A 12,949-nucleotide genomic window follows, 5' to 3' on the forward strand; every position below is an offset into this window, starting at 1 on the left:
TCAAAGCGCATCCCCCATGTCTAAACTCAGTGAGGTATTGTAAATCTCGGTGCAGGGGAACAGAGAAGAAGGCAGTTTTAAGATCCACCACAGTAAAGTGGGTCGTCTCTTTGGTGATGTTGCAAAGTATTGTCACGGGGTTCAGGAAAACAATTATTCCTGTACAATGTCATTAAGAGGGTGCAAATCTTGAATCATTCTCCAACTCCCCCATTTTGCCTTCTTTATTGGGTAGATCGATGTGTTGCATGGGGAAGTAGATGGTACAATTATCCCCTGATTCAGTAGGGCCACAATGGTGTCCAATATACGGTCCTCTGCCTCTCGCGATAAGGGATACTGCCTCACCTGAGGCAACACTGCTCCTGGTTTGAGTGTTGTGCGAATGGGGGTCACCCATTGCAAGAGCCCACCATCGTGAGCATTTGTTGTCCACAGCCTTTGAGGGACCTGTTCTAAGCCTGCGCCATTGAAGGTGGGGGGGCCACGAGTGCCATCAAAGGACATTGCACTTTCCAATACTTCCCCATATTGTCGCAAGGGATAGAAATCGCCAGCACAATCTCACCATCGTCAGGTCTATCTTCAAACAAATCTACATCTGTCACTTCTTTGAGGGGTATTGCAGCGGTCATTAAATAACACAGTCCGCCACTCGCAGGCATCTGAGTCAGTTCCAATTATGACAATCCATTTCTCTGATATAACCAGACCCTGTAAATCTATGCACAATATTGCTCCTGCCACCAGTTCAGGGGACACCACAGGTCAGAAAATGAAATCAGATGGCACTCGCCAACAGGCTTTGCCAATTTGGGACACTGCTTTGAGAAGCACTGTTATGCCATACACAAAGTCCATAGGGATATCACGAACCACAGCCTTTGCTCCCCTCGCATGTATTATGACCATTGCACTTATAACACACATGCTGGGAGTGGTGCACACTACCCCTTCATCTGTGAAAGAAATGGCCATGTACAATTTATTCAACAGGTCTCACCCCAATACACTTATTGGGGAACTCTCAGAATATAACAAAGGTGCATACACCACTTTTTCTCCCATTTTAATGTCAAATTCTTTTGTAGCGACAGCCCCAGAGAAGCCCTGCGTGTCAAGAGTTTCTCCTGATAGTGGCAAGTTTCCCTCACTGATGCATGATTTAGTGGCACATGTGTCAACTATGAAGATGAACTGCTTGTTACCTATCTCAGCGCCCACCAAGGGTTCCTCGCCAGGGTGGACCGTTATGGACAGGACTTGGCATGCAATACCTCTCTGTGGGCTGTCCTAGTCGGGATATCTGTTGGTACCAGGAAATGGGAAAGGGGTGTTTCCCACTACGCTCACTCCTTGTTAGGGTACAACAGTGCCATTTGGCACTGCATCAATCGTTGGCATATTATTCCCATACATTGTGTTCTGTTGTGGCAATAATGGTTGTGTCATTTGTGGGTGTTGCACTTGTGCACCTTGGGGTCTTAGTGGTAGTTGAGTGTAGGCCTGGTGTATCTTGTAGGTTATGGAGGTTGGCCTGGGGGTTGGAAGCTGTGTTTAGGGCAGGGGTGGTGGGCAGTAGTTGCTATATGGGTTATATCCCACCCCTTGCCTGCTCCTACATTCCCTTGCAAAATGTCCCCACTTCCCACAGCTCCAGCATTGTGAGAGACCCATACCTGCTTCCCTATTTCCCATCCCTCCAAATCTCCCTCTTCCCCCTCTGAACCCACCCCTCCTTTGTTGTTGACCTCCTTGCTGCCAGTGCAGATAGGGGGACTGAGGTCCACGCCCCCACTGTCCTTGTCCCCCTCCTGGCCAAAATGCTTCTCTTTGGACATCTGGAGGAGCCAGTGTCTGCTCCGCCACCTCTGTTCGCGTGCTCAATGGTGCCAGCCCCTCAAACTGTTATCTTTGCTAATTTATTTTGCCCTAGTTTCGAGTCCTCTGCCTGCAACCATTGAGCTGTTTCCTTTTCTCACTGTTTTATTCTTTTACAGTGATGTATGATGATAGTTTGTATCTCGGCCCACCCCTTCGCTTTAATGGCCACCCATTTATCTATTGCTTTCTGAACTTCTTTGGGCAAATCCATTTCAAGTAAAAAAGAGAAACTGATCAGTCCCACTAGTCCCCCGTCTTCACACGCCACATCTCCTGAACCTTAATAATGTACTGCAGAGGGTCCTCATCGTCCCCCATGGTATACTGCATGATAGACTGAAAGTCCGGCATGTCGGGGTGTTTTCGCTACAGCACATCCCATGCCTGCGCCCTGATGTTATTAAAGGGCACACCATCATGTGCGTCATCATCTAGTTTTACCCCCAGGTACCCTGCCTTAAGCCACACGTCTCCAGCTTGGTCTCTAGCTTGGTCTCCAGCTTGGTCCCCTACTATTGCGACAAGCAAACATTTCATATCCCCCACAGCTAAGGGAATCACCGCTGTCTGTTTTTCGAAGGCATAGATCAATTTCCCGGCACCGGAAGTAGGGGCGGGAGCAGCTTGATAAAATTATTCTTATCCATTTGCGCATAGGACACATAGGGCATCCTGCCTATGCCTCTGTGCAGCAACAGCATCTGAGTACCTGTGTTCCTTCCTTCATTTCATCCAACACTTCCCTTTTTCCTTGCTACTGCCACTCGGGCAAACCTGTTCCTTATCCATGATCCCAACAAACGTACCACCAGCGGTGTGATCTTAGGCGTCTGCTCATTCCCTTCATCATCCTCAAACTCATCTATTATATCCCATTCCTCTTCCCTTAGTTCCCCGTCCGTACCCCTGTCTACCCTTACAGTCCCATACACTGTGCTTCCTGCTGTCCTATCACCACGCCCCTCCTTCTCGATATGCACGTCCTTTATGGCTGTACTATCTAACCTGACAAAATATCTCCTGCTCTCCATTCATCTAACCCTTTCCCCTTCTTCCCTCCTCCATCCTGTGCTGGCCTCAATCGAGCCAATTCTACCCGCATAGCCTCCATTGCCTGCTCCAGCTCCTTCTGTACCTTACTGTCCTGAGGCGGGATAGCCTTTGGTGTTGGTATGTAGGAGGGTGGGGCAGTAGCTGGGGAAGGCACACATTATGGGTTTGTATATCCTGTGGCTGGACAGGTGGTGAGTGGCTAGAGCCCTGTGTGAGATTATTGCGTTGTTCTCCTGTGTTGGCTCAGACATTACATATATAGCTATGCCCTTTGCTTTTGGCGCCCCTTCCTAATGAGGGTCCTCAACATCCTCTATCATTTTCCATAGATGTACTATTTCTTTTCTTTTTGAAGTTGTTTACTCTTATAATCATCAGCTAAAAACATGCCCATGTGATCTAATATTCCTCTATTATGGGTGTACTGCTCTGGCCAGGAGCGGGGCATCCCCCTTTGTGTCTCAGTCACTTACTGCTTACGTTATGTCTCAATTTTGTCCAGTGTCTCCAGTGGTGTCCCCATCCCATCGTCGCGATTTCTATACTCAAACCCCCCCCAACTGTTACTTTTATGCGCTACGCACACTGCTATTACCAGTCCACCGCCACTGCCTCCCTGTCGGCCCCTGTCGCTCGTTTCACCGCCCCTTCCACACACACACACATGCACCACCACACTAAACACTCTAAAAGGAATTATCAACACTGGCACACCTCTGGCCTCTGCCTCCTGCACAACATATCGTAATACACCAAAACAACAAGCTAAAATAACAAGTTAAAACAAAAACCACTACTTCCACTGAGCCCTCTAATTATATGGAGCTCCTAATTTTTCTGTTATCTCCTTGTCACAAAGCATATGGCTCCATAATCTTCTCTCACTCAGAAATGTTCCCTACTGTAAGGAAGGCATGGTAACAATAGTAGACACAGACACAATGGATACACGTTTTGAAAGCCTTTATTTTGGTGTTTTCGTTGGGTTGGTAGAATTCCTAACTGGTCCTTACCTTCCAGCTAGACATTATGCTGTTGGAACCCAGAACAGGTATCAAGAGAGAGCAGTCATGCTTTCACTGCCATGTGGAACGACTCCTTCTTCTGTAAGCACTATAGTTTTTAGGAGTTTTCCTCCTATTTGCTGGAATGCTTTAGCAGCACGTAATCTCTGATTAGCGTACATATTCTCTTTTGTAATTCATAGGAGCGGAGCAAAAAAACACTGTTTGGCGCCCCTTGCTGGCCGGTGGCCTAGGCTGCAGTCTAGTTTGCCTAGTGCTTCAACCAACCTTCTATCACACACCACGAACATCCTCATATGCTCAGGAACTACCATTGTATGCCAATAACATCCTCACATACATGGGATAGTAAAATGAAAGACGCTGCTGCCTATGCACATGGGCCGCTGTTGGCTCGGGAGGATAGCACAGGGGCAACGTGCTCGCCTTGGAAGCAAGATGGCACGGAGCGTCCGCGCTTAGAAACCTCTGGGTATTAAGCGCGTTATAAATAACCTGTCATATCATATCATGATATAAGGCAGGTAAAGAGACCAATTACCTCCTAGTGAGAGGAACATGAAGTGCTGTGGGCATTGCGGATACACAGGCCCCATTAAATGCATCTTACTGAGTGAGAGGAACATGAAGTGCTGTGGGCATTGCGGATACACAGGCCCCATTAAATGCATCTTACTGAGTGAGAGGAACATGAAGTGCTGTGGGCATTGCGGATACACAGGCCCCATTAAATGCATCTTACTGAGTGAGAGGAACATGAAGTGCTGTGGGCATTGTGGATACACAGGCCCCATTAAATGCATCTTACTGAGTGAGAGGAACATGAAGTGCTGTGGGCATTGCGATACACAGGCCCCATTAAATGCATCTTACTGAGTGAGAGGAACATGAAGTGCTGTGGGCATTGCGATACACAGGCCCCATTAAATGCATCTTACTGAGTGAGAGGAACATGAAGTGCTGTGGGCATTGCGGATACACAGGCCCCATTAAATGCATCTTACTGAAGCACTGCTTCACAAAACCGAACATTGTTTTCATATAGAATGGAATTACAAGGAAGAACAACAGTGTTGTTCGCCAACAAAAATAGGCATACATCGGCAGAGAAAAAGTAATCTGTATATATCAGAAACAGAATAATGGCAGCATCACTGCAATGATCCCAAAACAGTGTCGTGCGGCGTGCGGCATGCCACTGAGTGTTCCCCAAAGCAGATCTTTGCATCAAACACTGCAGACCTCACCCCCCAAAAGAGCTGTACATCCTGCCACTAAAGTCATCACCAAAGTAGAGTGAAACTTAATGCCACTGCAGAAAGAACTCCAAAACAGAACTTCGCATCATGCTTCTATAGTGTTCCTGAAAATAGTGCTTTCTTAAGCGCAGCTGAGCATCACACTAATGGTGTTTGCTCGCCAGAACTATGTATCAAACACCTGCAAAACAGGGCTGTGTTTACACTGCTCCCTGACGCTCTCAGACCAGAGCTGCGCCCCAGATGATCTGTTCAACGAAAAGCGTTCTTCGGTGCAAATTAATATCGTTTGCAATAAAAAGAGGCAACACAAAGCTCTTGCCCAGAAGCCTGATTTCTCTGGAAATGTTTTCAGGCAGCAGTTGCCTGTTCACATACTTGGCATACGCTGATATGATATGATATGTCATTTATAACGCGTTTACACACAAGTGGCCTAACCACTATACTCCACCCTCTGGATTATTTTCTTACATTGCTTGGTGTTGTGCTTCTGTGCTTTTTGCTGCAGGACAATTGTGCACTGTCCGCTGTCCTGTTTGTGCACTTCTGTAAATACTGAGCGTGATAAACGAGGTTCCAGACAAAAATGAATGTGACATGGGGTTCAGGCCCGCATGCCAATGGTCTGCGGACTGAGCAACAGAAAGGAAGGGAAGCTGTCAACTGTGTTGGCATTCTGCCACTGGCAGTGCTTCTGCAGTTTCTAACCCAGGGCTTGCAGAGGCAGTGCCAGGGGTCTACAAAGGAGAGCCAGGGATAGCATTTGCTACCCCATGTGATCCTCAAATGATAAATGTTCATGTGTTCAGATGTATTAATGCAGAGATAAGGTGGTCGTCAAAAAACCAAATATATAATCGGGCGGTGGTTTGTCAAATTATTATACGGAAACAAATACCCCCTTCTGTATGTAAAAGATATTGCCAATAAGCTTGATTTTCTGACTCTATAAAAAAAACAGCCTTTGTCCTTGTTCCTTTATTTGGTTCTGAAATGTATTGTGACTTGCAATATCATTATGACATGTGCTACTGTATGGAAGTCTTGATTCCTTATGCAATCACAAATACTCTGTTATCTTTATGGAACGATGGGAAATCTATATCTGAAAAACCCTATACAATTTGCAAAGTTATGACCTGCACATTATTTACCATAATAAGAGGACAACAGCAGAGACCACATATTCCAAATAGAGGAAGATCAAATTGGATGAACTCCCTTTACACATTTTTTTTACTTTTTTTCCTGTACTGAAGAGAAGCACAAGCCTTTATCTGCAATGCAGCAAAAAATGTTTTGCATGAGGGCTCTCAAAAGGAATGAAATAATTGTCATCTCGGATGCCCACCCTCTCACCTCCTTTGCCACGCAATGCACACCTTCTGTGCAATTAAACTTTTGTATGCAGTAAAATAATGTAGTATGTCTACAATTCATGTACTCTTTCAAGATGTGGGTGGAATGAATCTTACAAAATGAAAAATAAAGCATTCAGATTCCCATATTAGCTACCTGCAACTGGGCAGATGCTTTGTAATGAGGCAGATTGCAAGAATATATGTGACAAGAAGTGAACTCTTGCCTTCAGTATTTCTTTTTCAAAATCTGCTGGACGTATAATGAGATCATTATAGATGTAACTACACTGCATATGTTTCAGACATGTCTAAGGGAACCAGGGGTGTTGCTAGGTTTGTAAAAGATCCGGGGCTACGCTAATGTCGGGACTGTTGGGGTGTGGGGACTAGGGGCGAGCTAGCCTTTTGGTTGTAACCGCTGAGCTTCTATCCAGGGGCTATGGCACCCCTAGCGACGTGTTTGACGGGAACCCCAGTCAGCTCCAGCAATACACTAGTGAGGGTCGTCCAGCTCTATGAGCCACACCTGTGGAGGTCTAGTGCTTTACAAATACCAAATAACATAGCATTAACAACGCAGATCTTTTAATTTAGCTTATTTCAAGGTTAAAAACACAGCAATCGAAGGAAGAAAAGCCCTCACCTTGCTTTGCTAACTTGAATCAAAGCTTGATCCTGTCAAAATCTTCACCTTGAGTCAACTTCAGACACAACAATTAGAGTTTGACCGTATTTAAAGTACAGTTTCTGCGAAATTCATTCACTTGGAACCAGTTCAAAATTCAGAGTGGAAAAGAAAATGTATGCATGTATGTTCCATTGGATAGGCGCCAGATTAAACATAGATCATCGGTGCCCTTTTACAATAAAATCACTTTGCTCATAATGGGTGTTTAAGCAAGATAAACAAGCAAAGGGTTGTGAAGAATAGATTTATATGGTGGTGGCCGGCCGAACATTTCCTCACACTCATGCATATTCTAATTGCTGTACTTTTGAATTGAGTGCATTTTAAAATGTGTTTATGCGAAGAATGTTCTTGTAGTTAGAAGGTAAGTAATGAATAGGATAGAGCATACAGAACATACGATAATGTGTGCTGGACTTTTCACACAAAGAATCTCATGGCGAGTTTGATATGATATGATATAATATTGTATTTATATCGCGCCCATACACAAGTGTTCGGTGGTAAGGGTAAACACAGGCCGAATTATAAATCATGGAGTAAATACTGACGATTAATAAATTGGAAATCCACTTTTGATTACCTCTAGTATTTAACATTCAATGCACACACGTGTAAGTGAAACAGTTCAAACAAACCATGTGTACGTGGGGCTAGAAATTCGAAAATGGATGTGCTGCTTGTGTGATTGGAAATATTTCTGGAATATATTTCCTTTTGTAGTGATTCTTTTCATGGAACAGTGACACTAATTAAATACTCCCACAATGCAAAAATCCCACACCACTATCTGGGCGGAGTAAAAGACTGTTTTTATATGAATATGTTGTTTTATTTACAACAATAAATCAAGAAATTACAGGTGGTCCCCTAATTTAGATTGCTGGGAAGTCACCCACAATACTGCAAAAGGATTTGTTGAAACATATCTTTATTCGCCTGTCAAAACCATGAAAGCATTTCATTGTCATACACATACGTACATACATGAGATAATAAAAAAACAATAGACATAGCCGATCTGGAAAAAGTGCAATTGGGAGGAATAAACACTTTTGAAACAATAAAACACCCAAAGGTTTCAGGGGAGAATTCATCCTACAGCCAGTAATCGAGATCTACGTAGCCAGATCCCAAAGACATACTTTGAAATAAAGTGGACTGCATTAATGTCTGCAGATTGTTTACAAAGATCTAGAGCTATTGCAGTAGACTCAACAGCCCTGTTTCTGAATAACAGCAGTACATAGCAATGACTTAGGTCCCTATATAGTGGACAAAAAAGAAGAAAACGCGTTAACGGTTCCCTCTGTGCCCCAAATACCACCTTATATATAGACCATTTTGCAGTAAATGTCGCTAGTTTTAGTGTGCTGTTCCGCAGCTGGATGGATAGTGCCCAAGCATATCTAGGGCCTCCCCAATCCAGGTATGTCGCAAACCCTTCCATTGGTTTCAGATCCAAGATTAAAGTGCCTGTGCTTAATTTGCGACATGCCGTTTTCATAGAGGTATTTAATACAATACGTCAGTTTGACTTAAGCCTTACTTTCGCATCTGATGGCATACTTTGTGGGGCTAGCCAGAGATCTGTCATCTCTAGCTCTTCAAAGCCTCTAGGTACAAATCCCAGCCAAGGCAAGGAACTTGAGCCGGGAACATCTTGCAGACCCCTGAGTGTATTTCTATAATGTTCTAGTTCTGGGGTGCACCATAATTTACACCAATACAAAAATGTTTTGTCTCCAGCACTTGGGATATTGATTTTAAGTCACACTTCCGGCGAAGGTTGACCACGGGTGCACTTTTGGGTTGCTGCAAGAGTGTTCTAAGAAAATGATCATCAGCCTTTTTCAGTGCCGGGGCTTTGGTTGATGCCTACAGCTCAACATCAACACCATACATTGTGGCTGATAGGCCTTGGGTTTTATAAATCTGGAATACCTGTGAAATAGATCCTCCATCGTGGAAATCATGGAAAGGGCAGAGCCCCGCCCCCTTTATTTTTCAAGTGTAGCCACTGCCTTTATAACCTGGGCCCGCCAACTCAAATCTTCAGAGAACCTAATCCCCATGTAGTATTATGAGCTGACTTGCTCCAACACACACATCTTAACTTCTATGGTCAGTTTGGACTTTTTAGATGATCTCTGGGCAAACACCATAACTTTGGTCTTCTTGGTATTGAGCTCCATATGAGTTCCTTGCATTTCTCTAAGAAGACCTTCAGATTGTGCTTCAAGCCCATAGGGGAGGTTGATAGGATCAAGGCATCATCAGCATAAAATAATGTCGAGAACCTATCAGAGCCTAGTTTGGGGATAGCAAGACAGTCAGCCGCAACTCCCGAGATAATCTCATTAATATATATACAGAATAAGAGGGGGGCCAGCAAGCAGTCCTGACAGACCTCGCACTCAACCTTAAACAGTTCAGTGGTCTCCCCACCCAAACCCCTATCTCACAGTAGCCAGCTTATCCCAGTATAAGGTCTGTATGTTATGCAGTAGATGCTCTGGGATCCCTTGTTCTTTAAGACTGACCAAAGTTTTGGTCAGGATACCCAATAAAACGCAGTGCGTAGGTCAACAAACATTGCATACATTTTTGGGTGTTTAACTGTAACATGTTTGGCCAATATTGAAGCTAGCCTGAAGCATTGATCCACAGTGCTTACACCTGGCCGAAACCCCACCTGGAGATGATTCAAAAATCCACCTTCAGTTACCCAGTGTTGGAGGTGTGTCACCAATACCTTTGCATGTACCTTGCCCACTGCATCGAGTAAAGAAATGGGCCTATAGTTCCCCGGTTGTTTCTGATCACCTTTCTTATGGATAGGTCTGATGATTGCCTCATGCCAGGATGAGGGGACACTCTTAAACCTAGCAACAAAGTTGAATACTTTCGTTGAGAAAGGAGCCCACATTTCCAGTTAATCTTTGAGCAAGTCTATGGGGATTCCATCCTGGCCCGGGGCCTTCCCTGCACCCAGATCATGTTTGGCCTCCTGCACCTCAGCCACTTGGAAAGGCGGGAAGTCTTCCTCTTCCCCATATTTGCGCCTCGCCTCTGCAGGGAGTGCCCTCATACTTAGCCCGAGGCCCTGTTTGGTATAGGAGACTAAAATGCTGATGCCATACAAACGGGGGGATATGGCACAGTGCCAGCCCCACCTTATCCGAGCCTATGCCACCAATACGTTTCCAAAAGCCTGTATTATCGCCCCTGTTACAGCATGATTGGCGTTTACTCGATTTATTTTTAACATATTCAGATTTGTTCAGGACATGAATACGCTTATAATCAGCCCTCAGAAGACTGAGTTCTTTAGTATCCAGTGTGCCAGGGTCTTTAAGATAGGCTAGCAAATTGAGTTTGGTAGCCTCGCAATCCTCATTGACCCACCCTCTATTTTCAAGAGTTGCCTTTCTAATCTTCCTTACTGGTTTAATTAAGAAGGGATGTATTGTTTGGATAAGTTCATCGTATTTGGGTCCAATGCTGGCATCATTCACTTCCGACATGCAAATAACCGCCATCAGGGAAACTATACTTTCATAGATAATGGGTTTAACCTGTACCAATTCCAGGGAAGCCCATTTAATGGATTGTTTGGAGTGGCCCACCACCGCAACCTCACTAGCGGTCAGCAAGCAACCACCTCCGCCCCACGGTCCTCTTACAATACAGCTGACAGGGTAGTGGTCTCTCTCACTACGAGTTAAGACCTCGAGGCTTACCACCAGGGCCCAATCAATAATGCTGATCAGGACATAATTGATCTTAGAGCACCCCTGATGTTCTGCCCAGGTGACTGTGGCCGGCTCATCTGGGGATACTTGTCCGTTGCACACTTGTAGTCCAGCCTCATTCAAGAGGATCATGACCTCAATAGCGTGGGGGTGGCGTCCAACCGGTTTTGCCAACATCAATTGGGGGACCTCATGTGCTGAATATTGGTCATCCCAAAGGCCACATAACTCATCACACGGCTCGAGCTGGACATTGAAGTCTCCCATTACCAAGATTAGAGGATCATTATTGGTCAGGGCTTCATGTGACTTAATTATATTATTCATTTCATGACCCCTGCCACATTCAGTTTTACATTCCTTGGGGCTTCCCGTGTTGCCCTGGCTGGATATTACTGTGCCATCTGAAACCCCAATGATAGTAGTCATCTGCTCTGTCTTTCATTTTTTTTGTCAAATATATTTATTGATTTGCAACAATAAGCATCCAGTAAGAACTACCAACTCCCCCCTCCCTTGCCTCCCCCCCAACGGTGGTAGTCTCCCGAGCCCCTCAAGCCTGAAATAGGTCAAAAATCCTGATCCTATGCGGACACCATTGCATCATGTAGTCCGACTGAAGGAAGTCCAAGATCGCACCCAATCTTTTCGGTTGAGTCTTGTAGATTGTGCGACAGTTTCTCCATTGTAACAAGGGACCAGATCCTCTACAGCCAGCTAAAAACCCCCGGAGGTTCACATTTCTTCCAATGCGGGGCTATAACAGACGAGCCATAATAAGTAAGCCTATGAAACATCTCCATTGTGACCTGGAGAACTTCTCAGCAGCATGGTCCCTCAGTCCACACAACCATACCTGCACCCCCAATTGATCCACATATGGGAACATCTCCTTCATTTGGGATTTCACCTCTGTCCAGAAAACCTGAATCCCTTTAGAGTCCCACCATATATGCCTCTAGGTGCCTTCCCCCCCGCATCCCCTCCAGCATAGTTTGGAGACTTTCGGGAACATCCCATTCAGACGCTCCGGTGTGTAATGCCACTGCAGTGCAATCTTGGCCCACATTTCCCTCAGTTGGATGGAGCGGGTCAGCTTAAAGATATTCCCCCATAGGTCTTTCCCCTGCTGTTTAGTAATAGGTTTCCCCAAAGTTCGCTCCCATTTTATCATGTAGTTCCACTTGACCTCCTCTGAATGCACATTTATGAACTTGTACAACGTTGAGACAAATTTCTTCGACCCTGAATTGGTTATGATGTACTGTTCAAAGGGAGTGAGATCCCTCTCGGCTGCCCGTTTGATATCAGATGACACTAACCAGTGGTGAAGCTGTCCATACTTGAACCTGTCTGAGTCCTTCAACCCCAGAGGTCTAGCGCAAATCTGAAATGACTTGACCTCCCCATCCTGGAACATCTCACCGATCTTAGTCCACCCTGCTTGCTCCCATTTCCCATAGGCCCCTTTCTCTATCCCCAGTGGAAAATCCGGGTTCCCGAACATGGGAGAGAACGGACCCGGCACTGTCGTCATAACCCCTCTTCTCGTTTGAGCATCCCAAGCTTCCAGTGTGGCCCCTAAGACTTTGCTTATTCACAAGTTTAAGTGTCTGCCCTGTATGCCCTTCCATAGCAAATCCCCTAGCTGGGTTCTTGCTACAGCTCTGTCTTGTTCAGCCCATTTTGTTTGCCCTTCTCCCCCCATCCATTCCGTTATGACCCATAGCTGCCTCGCCTGGTAGTATCTGAGGAAATGTGGGAAAGCTAGGCCTCCGTCCTGATGGGATGCAGACAATACCCCCCTTTCCACCCTGGGCGGTTTCCTCCTCCAGACAAAGGAGTGTACTATTTTAGTAAGGGCTCCAAAGAAGGTCTTGGGGATCGATATCGGTAGAGCCTGAAACAGGTAAAGCAATTT

Source organism: Ambystoma mexicanum, chromosome 2p (assembly GCF_040938575.1).
Source record: "Ambystoma mexicanum isolate Mex_15411 chromosome 2p, UKY_AmexF1_1, whole genome shotgun sequence".
Taxonomy (NCBI): domain Eukaryota; kingdom Metazoa; phylum Chordata; class Amphibia; order Caudata; family Ambystomatidae; genus Ambystoma; species Ambystoma mexicanum.